Source organism: Microtus ochrogaster, linkage group LG2 (assembly GCF_000317375.1).
Source record: "Microtus ochrogaster isolate Prairie Vole_2 linkage group LG2, MicOch1.0, whole genome shotgun sequence".
NCBI classification, from domain to species: Eukaryota; Metazoa; Chordata; class Mammalia; order Rodentia; family Cricetidae; genus Microtus; species Microtus ochrogaster.
In genome coordinates this window covers 28,070,564-28,080,696 of record NC_022028.1, presented here as the reverse complement: position 1 = coordinate 28,080,696, position 10,133 = coordinate 28,070,564, and positions in this window count along the sequence as shown.

The window sequence follows — 10,133 nt, the reverse complement described above, 5'->3', positions numbered from 1 at the left end:
ATCAAGTCCCCCTCCCTCATCAGCTCAAAGAGCAATCAGGGTTCCCTGACCTGTGGGAAGTACTAGGACCGCCCACCTCCCACCTCCAAAATGTTATAGAAACTCCCTGAGCTGTGCCCTAGTTCCCTCAATGCAGGGCAGAAACCAGTGAGAGAATCTACTATTGAATGATTGTTATCTAGCGTGGCTCCGAGAAGGTATCCTGCTCACAGGGAGTGGACACAGGAAGGATATTTCATGCCTGGACTCTGGGGAGCAAGCGCAACCTCACAAGTGCCAAGTTTAAGATGGGGGAGGGGAGGGTGGTGGGGGACAGACTGCACACAGGCCCTGAGCAGGGGAGGACCATGCCACACTGAGAGAGTTTTAAACTCTCTCTCTCTTTTTTTGTAGGATTAATAAAAGATGGCTTTCTACCCGCTGGCAAATAATATGTTTTAGCATCATTTTAGGAGGGGGGTATGTTTCTCGTCATTCACTGAACCAGTTTTTTCTTGTATGCTCAAACTGGAATGTTCTTTCTGATCAGCACTATGTCAAGGTGCACGTCTTTGAATACATTTGGATTTGTTTCCTCGGGATATATTCTTAAAACGGAAGTGTCATGTCAGAGGGAACTCCAAAGTGAGTGTGTCTAAGACTTATTGTGAAAATAGGCTATAGACTGTTTGTGTAGCTTACATTTGCTTCAAGATATCACTCCATGTGTCTAGCGCTATTACTGTCTTTAAAAGTCTCACTGATTTTGATCAGGGGTAATTTCTGTGTGATGTATTTCTCTGCTCTCCCACTGTGCCTTTGAAGTGACTCGGGCGTGTCAATTCATCACCACAAGTAGCAGTCACCCACATTTCTTCTCCAGCCACCCAAATGCCCTATTCGGTGCACGTTTGCTGATGAAGCATGTTTTTCTTGAGTGGGAAGTATGTTCACATGAACGACGTCGGTTTTTCCTAAACTTTTCACTAACGGCCTTTGCATTTTTTTCCAGTGTTTCTTTCCCCATATACAGAAGTACATCGAATCTTTCCACATATATGTGTGCCCGTACCTGCACATATGCCGTGCAAAGTTCTGCAAACAGAATCACTAGAACAAAGAGTAGGTGCATTTAAGATGTGTGTGGCTACTCCTAATTATCTGTAGTTAATGGGAATCATATATGAAGCATGTGTGACTATAGTTATGTATTATATGTGAATACTAATATAAGGATTTTATGTCATCAATATGGGCACAGTAGAATGGAATGCATGTATGACAATGTCATCATGAAACACATGATTTTGCGTGCTAATTAAAAAATTAACCGTAAAACATAATGGTAGGGGTTGTTAACTTTATGTTTGTAGTTATCCAGTTTTCAGCTTGCAACAGTACAATGAAACAGCTCCTGCCGTCGCTTTTACATGGACTAGGAAACAGAGGCTAACATGGAGCAGAGCTCAGCCTGGTCGGACTGTTGGCCATGGCATACAGTTCACACTGCATTTAAAAAAAAAAAAAAAGATAAAGCTTCATTTGCAAAACCCTATACTCTCTTCTGCAGGCCAACAGCCTTGCTGAGATCAAATTAAGCAGTTTGTGGTAAATCAACATTAAAAAAAAAAAAAAGCCTGGTCCAAGCCAGGACAAGAAAAGAGCTTGAAGGCTGTCAGCCTCTGCTGCAGGCAGGCCTGTGTGTTGCTGAGAAGAGGCAGTCAGCTTCTGTTTGCAGGGGTGAGGCCTCCACGTTAGACTGCAGGAAACACATTCCCATCTCTTGGAGGATTTTTTTCTTCTTTTTTAAGTCTCTGGGTATTTTAGGACTGGTGGGAAATCTTATAGAAAAAAAAATTACAGGCATTAAAAACAAATTCTATATTCTGCCTAATAGGAGAGTCTAGATGAGAATGGCTGAGCCTAAACTCTTGGAGCATATGGGTGACATGGGAGTAAATATAATATTATTTATTACTTCCCTTTAACTGAGAAATGGCACGGCATCTGGAAATGCTGTAACGCCGTGAACTTGCCTTTCACTGTCGGTAACTTTGATTGCTTGACCATTTTAGCCACCACACCCTTCCAGTCTCTTTGCTATACTACAGCCATGTAACATAAAGGCTTCTGTGTTGATGAAAACCTACGCCTTAAAGAATGGAAATAGATCTTTAGTGCAGTCATCCGTTCAAGTCTAACAGCTACAGCAGCAGAGAGACAAAGGCAACCACTGCTATTAAGGGTCCTTGCTCTGGTTCCCAGGCCCACGGGACATGCCTGGTGGCCAGAGAGGATTGATAAGTAACTCCTTTCATTGAACCAAAGGGCACAGGGTTTTGTATATTGGCCACGCTGGCGTGAGGATGCACGTTACAACCAATGCCATCTTCCACAGGGCAGCTGGTTGGCCACGGTTTATTACAGGTTTATCTTTGGTTCTTTCCTTTCTTAACAGTGCAGAAAATAACAGCATGTCTTTCAACTGGTGGAGCCCGATGCAATGGAGGGTGAGCCTGTGTAATGTACAAGCCAAAGCACAGAGACTAGCATGGGAGAGGAGGCAGCGTCATTCATTCCCACAACTCTTAGTTCATTTGGTTAAAGGGTGAGGGCCCCACGCACCAGCTGTGATGCAAGCCTCCCCAGATGCTAAACGCTAAGGAAGAGAAAGAAGGTGGGGCTGTTTGATTCATGATTGAACTTAAGAAAGTGGCAGCCACAGACCATGGAAGGACATTGTCATTATACTTCTTTTCTGAAAATCAATGAGACACTTCATTTATTTATTTTCTGACATGGATATTCCTGGGCACTTGCCTTACAGCCTGAAATCAGGGCGTTGATGGAAAATATCGGATTGTTTTGGGCACAACATTTGTACCTATCGATTGTGATTTGTAACAATTAATGAATGCTCAGATGTAACAGCCAAACAGAATACTTCTCCCCTGCAACATGATTCTGGGATTGATTTTCTAGCAAGCACTTTAGAGGGATATGGGCATTGCAGCTAGAGGGACGTAAGGAGAGAAGCTTTGGAATCAGAAGTGGAATGGATGCTGCAGGTTTTCATTCTGAAAAGTGATAGAAGCTCACACCATGGTGGCATTAGGGACACTCGACCAATGTCACTCATGTCCTCCTATGTGATTTGTGAAGACACAGGATGGAGTCTGGCATGGCCAGTTTGCAGTTAACGCCACCTGACTTCATGCAGGTGAGGTGGGAAGATGCCTCAAGGGGAGCATAAGGGACAGGGATCTTCAAGGGGCTGATTCCAGCTCTGCTTGGGGTGGGGAAGGTCCATGAGCTCTAACGTAAGATTTCACGGCATGACAATAAAAGGAAGCAACAACTTATTCCACAGGACAGGGAAGTCATGTGCCTGAAGCAAAGTGGCAGGGAAGGTGGCATTTGGGACATTGGCATTTCGTTATAGCTGAATATTACCTGGGAACTTTGGACACAGTCGTGTCTAGGCTCAGGCTTCCTACCTAGCGAGAAACTTCTGTGGACTTAGCATTGTGTCCCTCCCACGGGATCTCAGAAAGTGGGACCCACATAGTGATGTGTAAGCTTTTGTTCAGTGGTTCCAGTGAGCAGCCGGAACTGAAGGTCTCTGAGTTTTCACTGAAGTTCAAGGGAAGAGAGAGGAATGAGAAGATAGGATCATTTTCTGGACAGTACTCATACCTTTCTTGTCCTGGAAGGAAACAGGACAAGCCAACCAGCCAGCTTAGGAACCTTGATGATTCAGAGGCTGATTGTGGCACTGGGGACCTCAACAGGGGCCACTAAGGAATGGAGGCTGTGAACAAGGGATGCTCTTCATCCTAGGTCTGGGAAAGGAAGAAGCAAAGAAAGAGACACACACAGGAGCCCAGGAAGTACACCCTAGAGGACGAACTGGGAGAGGCTTGAAGCAATATAAATGATTCCAGAAACACAGCTCTAACTAAGCAGGGAAAGGGAAAAAAAAATGCTCCTCCCTCAAAGGACAAACCCATTCTTTCCCTTTCCTGCAGATCTTATTGTGTTTCTTGTCTCTGTTTAACCTAGCCCAAGTCACAGTAGGAGGAAGTCCAAGTCGGACATGTTCAGCTTCCCAGAGAGCAGAGTTGGGAATGAGGTAGAGAAGGAACACTTGGAAATGGCAATGTTGTGATGGGTAAACGGATGCAGTCATAGGTAACTACGGAGATTGGTTCCAGGTCCCCAAAGTTACTGGCAGATGCTCTAGTCCTGTGCTATCGGTTTTTGATGGCTATGTGAAAATATCAATGGGAAAGAGGAATGGTTTCCTTCCTTCGTGGTTTCAAGGGTCTCAGACTGTTGCCTTGGGGCCCATGGCAAGGCAGTGTGTTTTAATTGAAAACATGTGACCAAGGAAACGGTGCCCTTCAGGGTATCTGGGAAGCAAAGAGAAAGAAAGGAGAAGTAGGGTCACTTCCCTCTGGGAAGTATAGCCTGGCTTCAGTAGACAAAAGGGTGCACCTGGAACTTTCTAATTTTTGTTAAAATAAAATATAGTTGCATGATTTTCCCCTTTCCTTTAATCCCTCCTGTGCCATGAACTCCTACCTCCTAGCCATAATTTCTAGAGGAAATATTTTTCTTTGTTACACACACACATACACATATACACACACACACAATCTCCAAAATATAAATGCAGTCTGCTAAATCTGCTTAGTGTATACACACACACACACACACACACACACACACACACACACACACACACATATGGATAACCAATCAGGGAGCACACATCCCTGGGGAAGACTATTTCTCCCTCTTACACTGCTCTTTGGTTGCCTTTAGTTCTTTGTTTTGGGGTAGGGTCAGTTCCAGGATAGCGTGTCTATTGGTGTTGTCTCTGTTCATGGTGGACAGCCATAGTGTTGAGCTTCCTTGTCGTTTTTAGGAGGCACAATCTCACAGCAGATGTCCTGGTCTTCTGGATCAATCGTTCTGCCTCCTCTTCCAAAATGTCCTATGAGCCTTACTGCCGGAGTTGTGTTGTGGGTGTATTTAAGTGAGGCTGAACACACCACGACCACTTGGTCTCTGCATTCTATTTATTTATTTTTTGATTTTCGAGACAGGGTTTCTCTGTGGCTTTGGAGCCTGTCCTGGAACTAGCTCTGTAGACCAGGCTGGTCTCGAACTCACAGAGATCTGCCTTGGTCTCTGCATTTTGACTGGCTGTGGTTCTCTGTAATACTCTCTTTCTTTTGCAAAGAGAATTTTCTTAGATGAGGGTAAAAGTTCTACTTATCTGCGATATAAGGACAAATATTTGATGCAGTTAGGAATTCTGTTGGTTTAGCTTCGTAAAGTGATGGTTATAGATTCTCTTCCAGGATTCATGACTTCAGTAACCGGATTTGCCCAGGTTTCCAGTACCAGGCACAATTTCTCTCCTGTTGAGTGGGCCTTAAATCTATTTATGGGGCTCTTGGTTATGTCCACGATATGAGCCCCTGTTGCACCTTTAGGGTTATCTTGCCATACTGGTCATTGTTGTGGTTCATGGCACGCTAGCCATGTAGCTGCATAGCTACTATTGGTTGCTTCCTCCTTTAGAAGTTTGCATGGTGCCTTCTGGAACCATGAAAACGACTCCTCAGAGAGAATGCTTTGAAATCAGATCCAGCTTGGGTCCACCATTCAAAATGTCTAAGCTGTCATGATATAAAGAGTTAGTGTCTGTGGAGGGAATCTTTATGTGAAGTTAATCAAGACCAGATTGACCATATTTTCTGCATGCCTGTAGCCATGAAGACTGGGGTTAAGAGATCCGTAAACAAGACACCCCAAGTGATAGACTGTCCCTAGCTGTATATTGATCTTGGCTCCCGCTGCATGAGCTCATTACTAACGCTCCATACTAAAGAACACAGCCCTGTCTGTCAGTCATTTGTTACGTTGTTAAGAAATAAGCTCAGCTTTCTGGGATTGATTCAACCTGGGTCAGTGCTAAAGCCCTGTTAAAGTGCTGGCAAAGAGGGTGGTGGAGATTCTGAATTTCCGTGTGGGATTTGGGAACAGGCTATGTTTCCATGGTGGGTGTGTGGGAGAAAAAGGGCTATTTCTAATAGCAGCTACCCTGGCAGAACAGAGGAGTGGGGGAGTCTCCTCTTCCAGTAACCGGTCACTTTGTTTTGTGTGGGAAAGTCTTCATAGGCTTTTTGGTGCCGGGTGGTTGTGAATGGGGCCTAGAGTCAACAGAATTCAGGCTCTGACTTGGAGGTGTTTGCAAAGCTTCTCTGCCGAGAAATACAGAACAGCATATGTGAGATGCATCGGCTCTACCCTGGCCATGCCTGGAAAGGACCGGGCCAAGGAGAGTATGATGAGAGATACATTTTATTTACTTTAACAGAAGCAAAGACTTTCACTCAGAGTTTCCCAACAAGGAATGGGCTCTTGTGAAAGGCAAGCTCCCCTTACCCCTCACACCTCACTACCTGCAGTAGATGAGTTGACCCCCCCCCCATCCTTCAATGTGGGTACCATTCCATGGACTGGGGTCTCTAACTGAACGCAAAGGAGAAAGTGAGTTGGGCAGCATCACTCTCTACATTCTGGTGTGGTCCCAGCATGGCCAGCTGCCCCGCCTTCTTCACCATGATGGACTGTACTCTCAAACCATGAGACAAAACAAACCTTTCTTCCCTTGGCTGGCTTGGCCAGGTATTTTGTCACAGCCACGAGAAAAGTAAGTAGAACAGCCCCCAGAAATATCAACTTTTTGACATCATGATTCAGGGCTAAAAAGACACTAGAATGGCGACAGTAAATTTCTGTTGTCTAAGTCACCCTGTCTGGATTTTACACTTGAAATATTTCTAAGATTTCTATGTCATTTGAAGAAAAAATTTAAAAGTGCATTCTCTGGAGTCCAGGATAACACTAAGGCAAACAAACCTTGGTGTTTAATAACCCTGCAGGAGCCTTGGGCTGCAGCTGGATATTACTTAGCTTCTTCAATAATTGAAATAGAAGGCTTCCACCACGAGGAAATCACTGGCAGGATATATTCATTCTTTAATGATACCTGTTATGGGCTTTCCGTGTGCCAAGAGCATCCAATCAAAGCCACAGGGAGTCGGCTGGCCCATTTGCAGAATGAAAAGCTGCCGCATCTGCCTACTGGCGCCACACAACAGAGGGTAGGCAGAAGCATCACAGTGGATAGCCACTAGATACTTGTATATTAAGATACGGAAGACGCTGGCTCTTGTATAGAAGAGAGAATGGACTTTCCCTGCAACATGCAGCTAAAATTAATGAGCAGAAGTTTTTGAAGTTGAGTTTAGCCCAGTGTTGGAGGACTTGTCAAACTTTCAAGAGCTTGCATTGAGTGTGAGTGTATTTGTAAACAATAGTGCATCGTCACTGGCAGGGGTGTCCTGTGGGGTCAGGACAAGAGCTTTCCAACTTGCCCTTCTACAGTGTTGGGGATCAGGTAATTTCACAGTGGGGCGGTAGAAGGATGGTGTAAGGAGGCCTGTTAGGACACCATGGAAATAACTCAAGACCGCAGGTCTTTGTGTGGCTATCAGGGGAGAGGAAAGGAACAACTAGTTGCAGTGGAGACAGGGACCGCTCTGTCCGTTCTACACAGTCGTTCTGCTGGCTTTCCTGTGAAACATGACTGAACAGACTCAACGGCTTCTGTCCTCCCTGGAATGTGGCCTTACTTAGCCCGCAGGAAATGGGAAGGAGGGCGGAGGAGAGAGGAAAGGGCATTTACTCCCTGTTCTCTCTTGTATCTCATCAGATTGCACGGATCCTCTCAAAGCGCCTACTCTGTCAGTTCCTTGACCCACATTCGTGTGAAGCCAGGCTTAGGGGCAGTCACTGTTGCAGACTGAATCCCTTGAACAACGCAGTGGCTCTCCTGCCTGTGCCCATTGTCCAAAGAGTCTCTTTGTGAGCCAAACTTTCTGAGTGGCCTCAATGGACAGTTCCATCCATTTGTTTTCTTGCTTTTCCCGATTCCTGTAAAGCGCATGGCAGGATTGGGTCAAGGACAGATGGCAGCCTGGCGTTTTATCAGTCAGAAGTTTTCGAAATGCATGCAACAGTGAGATGGAACGCTGTCTTGTGTGTGACCACGAGGAGTCAAGCTCTCCCAACCTCTTGGGCTTTTTCCTAAAATTCCATCAACAGGAAGGATTTCATGAGTGAGACTCAGTTTAGAAACCCTTGACACACACATAGGGACATAGAGACTCTGGCAGGAAGGAAACTATATTCTGATTTTAATTGTGGGATTAAAAATAAAACCCCAAACTCTCATTCAGTCTTTGTTACAAACCTCAAGTAACTTGGCATTGACCAGTGCTATGTGTTAGGACATCACAGCACAACACGAAGAGAATGCTGGCACCATTCCATTTAGCTTCATAAGTCTGCACTGCTAACAAGGTGGAGAGGTTTAGTGTCTGAACACATCTGCTCTGCTGCCTAAACTATTCAGGTCATCTGTATTGATCAAATCAACTGGATAGTGGCCAGATCTCCACTTCTCTTTGTATCACTCAGGGCCAAGGATGAATGTCAAAGAGGGGTGGGGAGGGATTCAACATTCCTTGTCGTAAAGATGCTGAGACTGAACCCCACACAGAAATGTCTCACAAGCCCATAGGAGTATGCCAGGACATTATTTCTCTGATGGCTCTAGGATCTGAGAGCCAGGCAACCTGTGCACTCTAAAGCAGCGAAGGATAGACACTTTGATGAGCGTTAACTCTAGAAATTGCAGAGGGACTCAATTGTGAGTATCCCGAACAATTTCCTTCCTGGTGCTGGGTCTGCTGTACCCAGCTATCTAAGATGCTTTCATCAAAATCAGACGCAGAGCTCAAACTCCAAGCCCACCAGCCAGGATGAAGAAAAGATGTTCTGCCAAGTGTAATGGCAGACAGCTGCTGACATGTTAGCACCTGCATTCAGGGAGGGCACCTGCCCAAGGAGAAGTGAGAAGAGATAGAAACAGCAAGTGTCAAGGGAATGGGTAAAATGAAAACACTCTGAGAATCATTTGGGGTGGAGGCTTAGAGCATCTGAGTGTTGGGGGCTGCGTTGCTTCTGATGTCTAGAGAAAAAACGAAAGGAAGTCCTGCTTAATGAAGCCCAACACTGGTGCAGTATGGAGCTCTATGAGAGCTTGTGATCATGGAGCCCCAGACCTGATGGTGTCCCCTGAGCCCCTGGACAGCAGCAGGCATGGTGGGCTCCAGGTGACCCTGGAGCGCTTGCTGCAGTAGGGAAGTCCCACCCACTCAGCAATTCCAACTCTGCTCTTTTCTTACTGTTTTCCCCTCAATAGAATAGCGATTGGAAAGAGAATGGTTCTGAAGCTCAGAGGAGCTGCTGTGGTCACTTGGGAAGAGTACAGATCAATGGTGTGCTCTCTTTGGAAGAACCTTCTAGAAGGAAAGGCAATGAGCCATGGCAAGAAGCTTTGGCCTGGAGAGAGCTCAGTTTTCAGGCAGATTTGAGTGTGGAAGCAGGGGCATGGCCTCTTTATAGATACTGGTCCTGCACAGATGGAGTCTGTGTGAGATCCAGGGGTGGAAGGAGAAAGAGCCACACAGAGGAGGGGGTCTCAGGAGAACCAGATATACTCCGCTGGAGAGGGGCTTGGCTGTAGAAGTCCACCATCTCCTTGCAATGGCACTGAGCCACAATCTTAAGTTTCACTCACCAGTGAAACACCAGCTTTTCTCTCTGAACAAATCACCCAGGGGAAAAGATGGAGCTCAACACACTAAGCAATCTTCCTCTTCCTCTTCCTCAAAAAAAAAAAAACCAGAAAAATCAAGACACAGATGAGTGGTTTTCATGCACAACTGCTCTCGATGTTGAAATGTTTTTTTTTCTAACTGCAGTTAAAGCGTGGCTTCGAGTTCTTTTTTACACATAAAGCAATTTCTTAATGGATAGCATTTTAGACCCGATAAGCTAAAAGGATTACCTTCTCCTCTTTAACAATCCCATGGATGATGGAAATGGTCCAGGTTTCTGTTTGGAAGGTTTGACATGAAAATTTGAAGGTCAAAATTCGCTCAGAATCCTCAAGTCTGAACACCCTCTCTGAACATTAAAAAAAGAAAGAGAGAGGGAGAAAGGGAGAG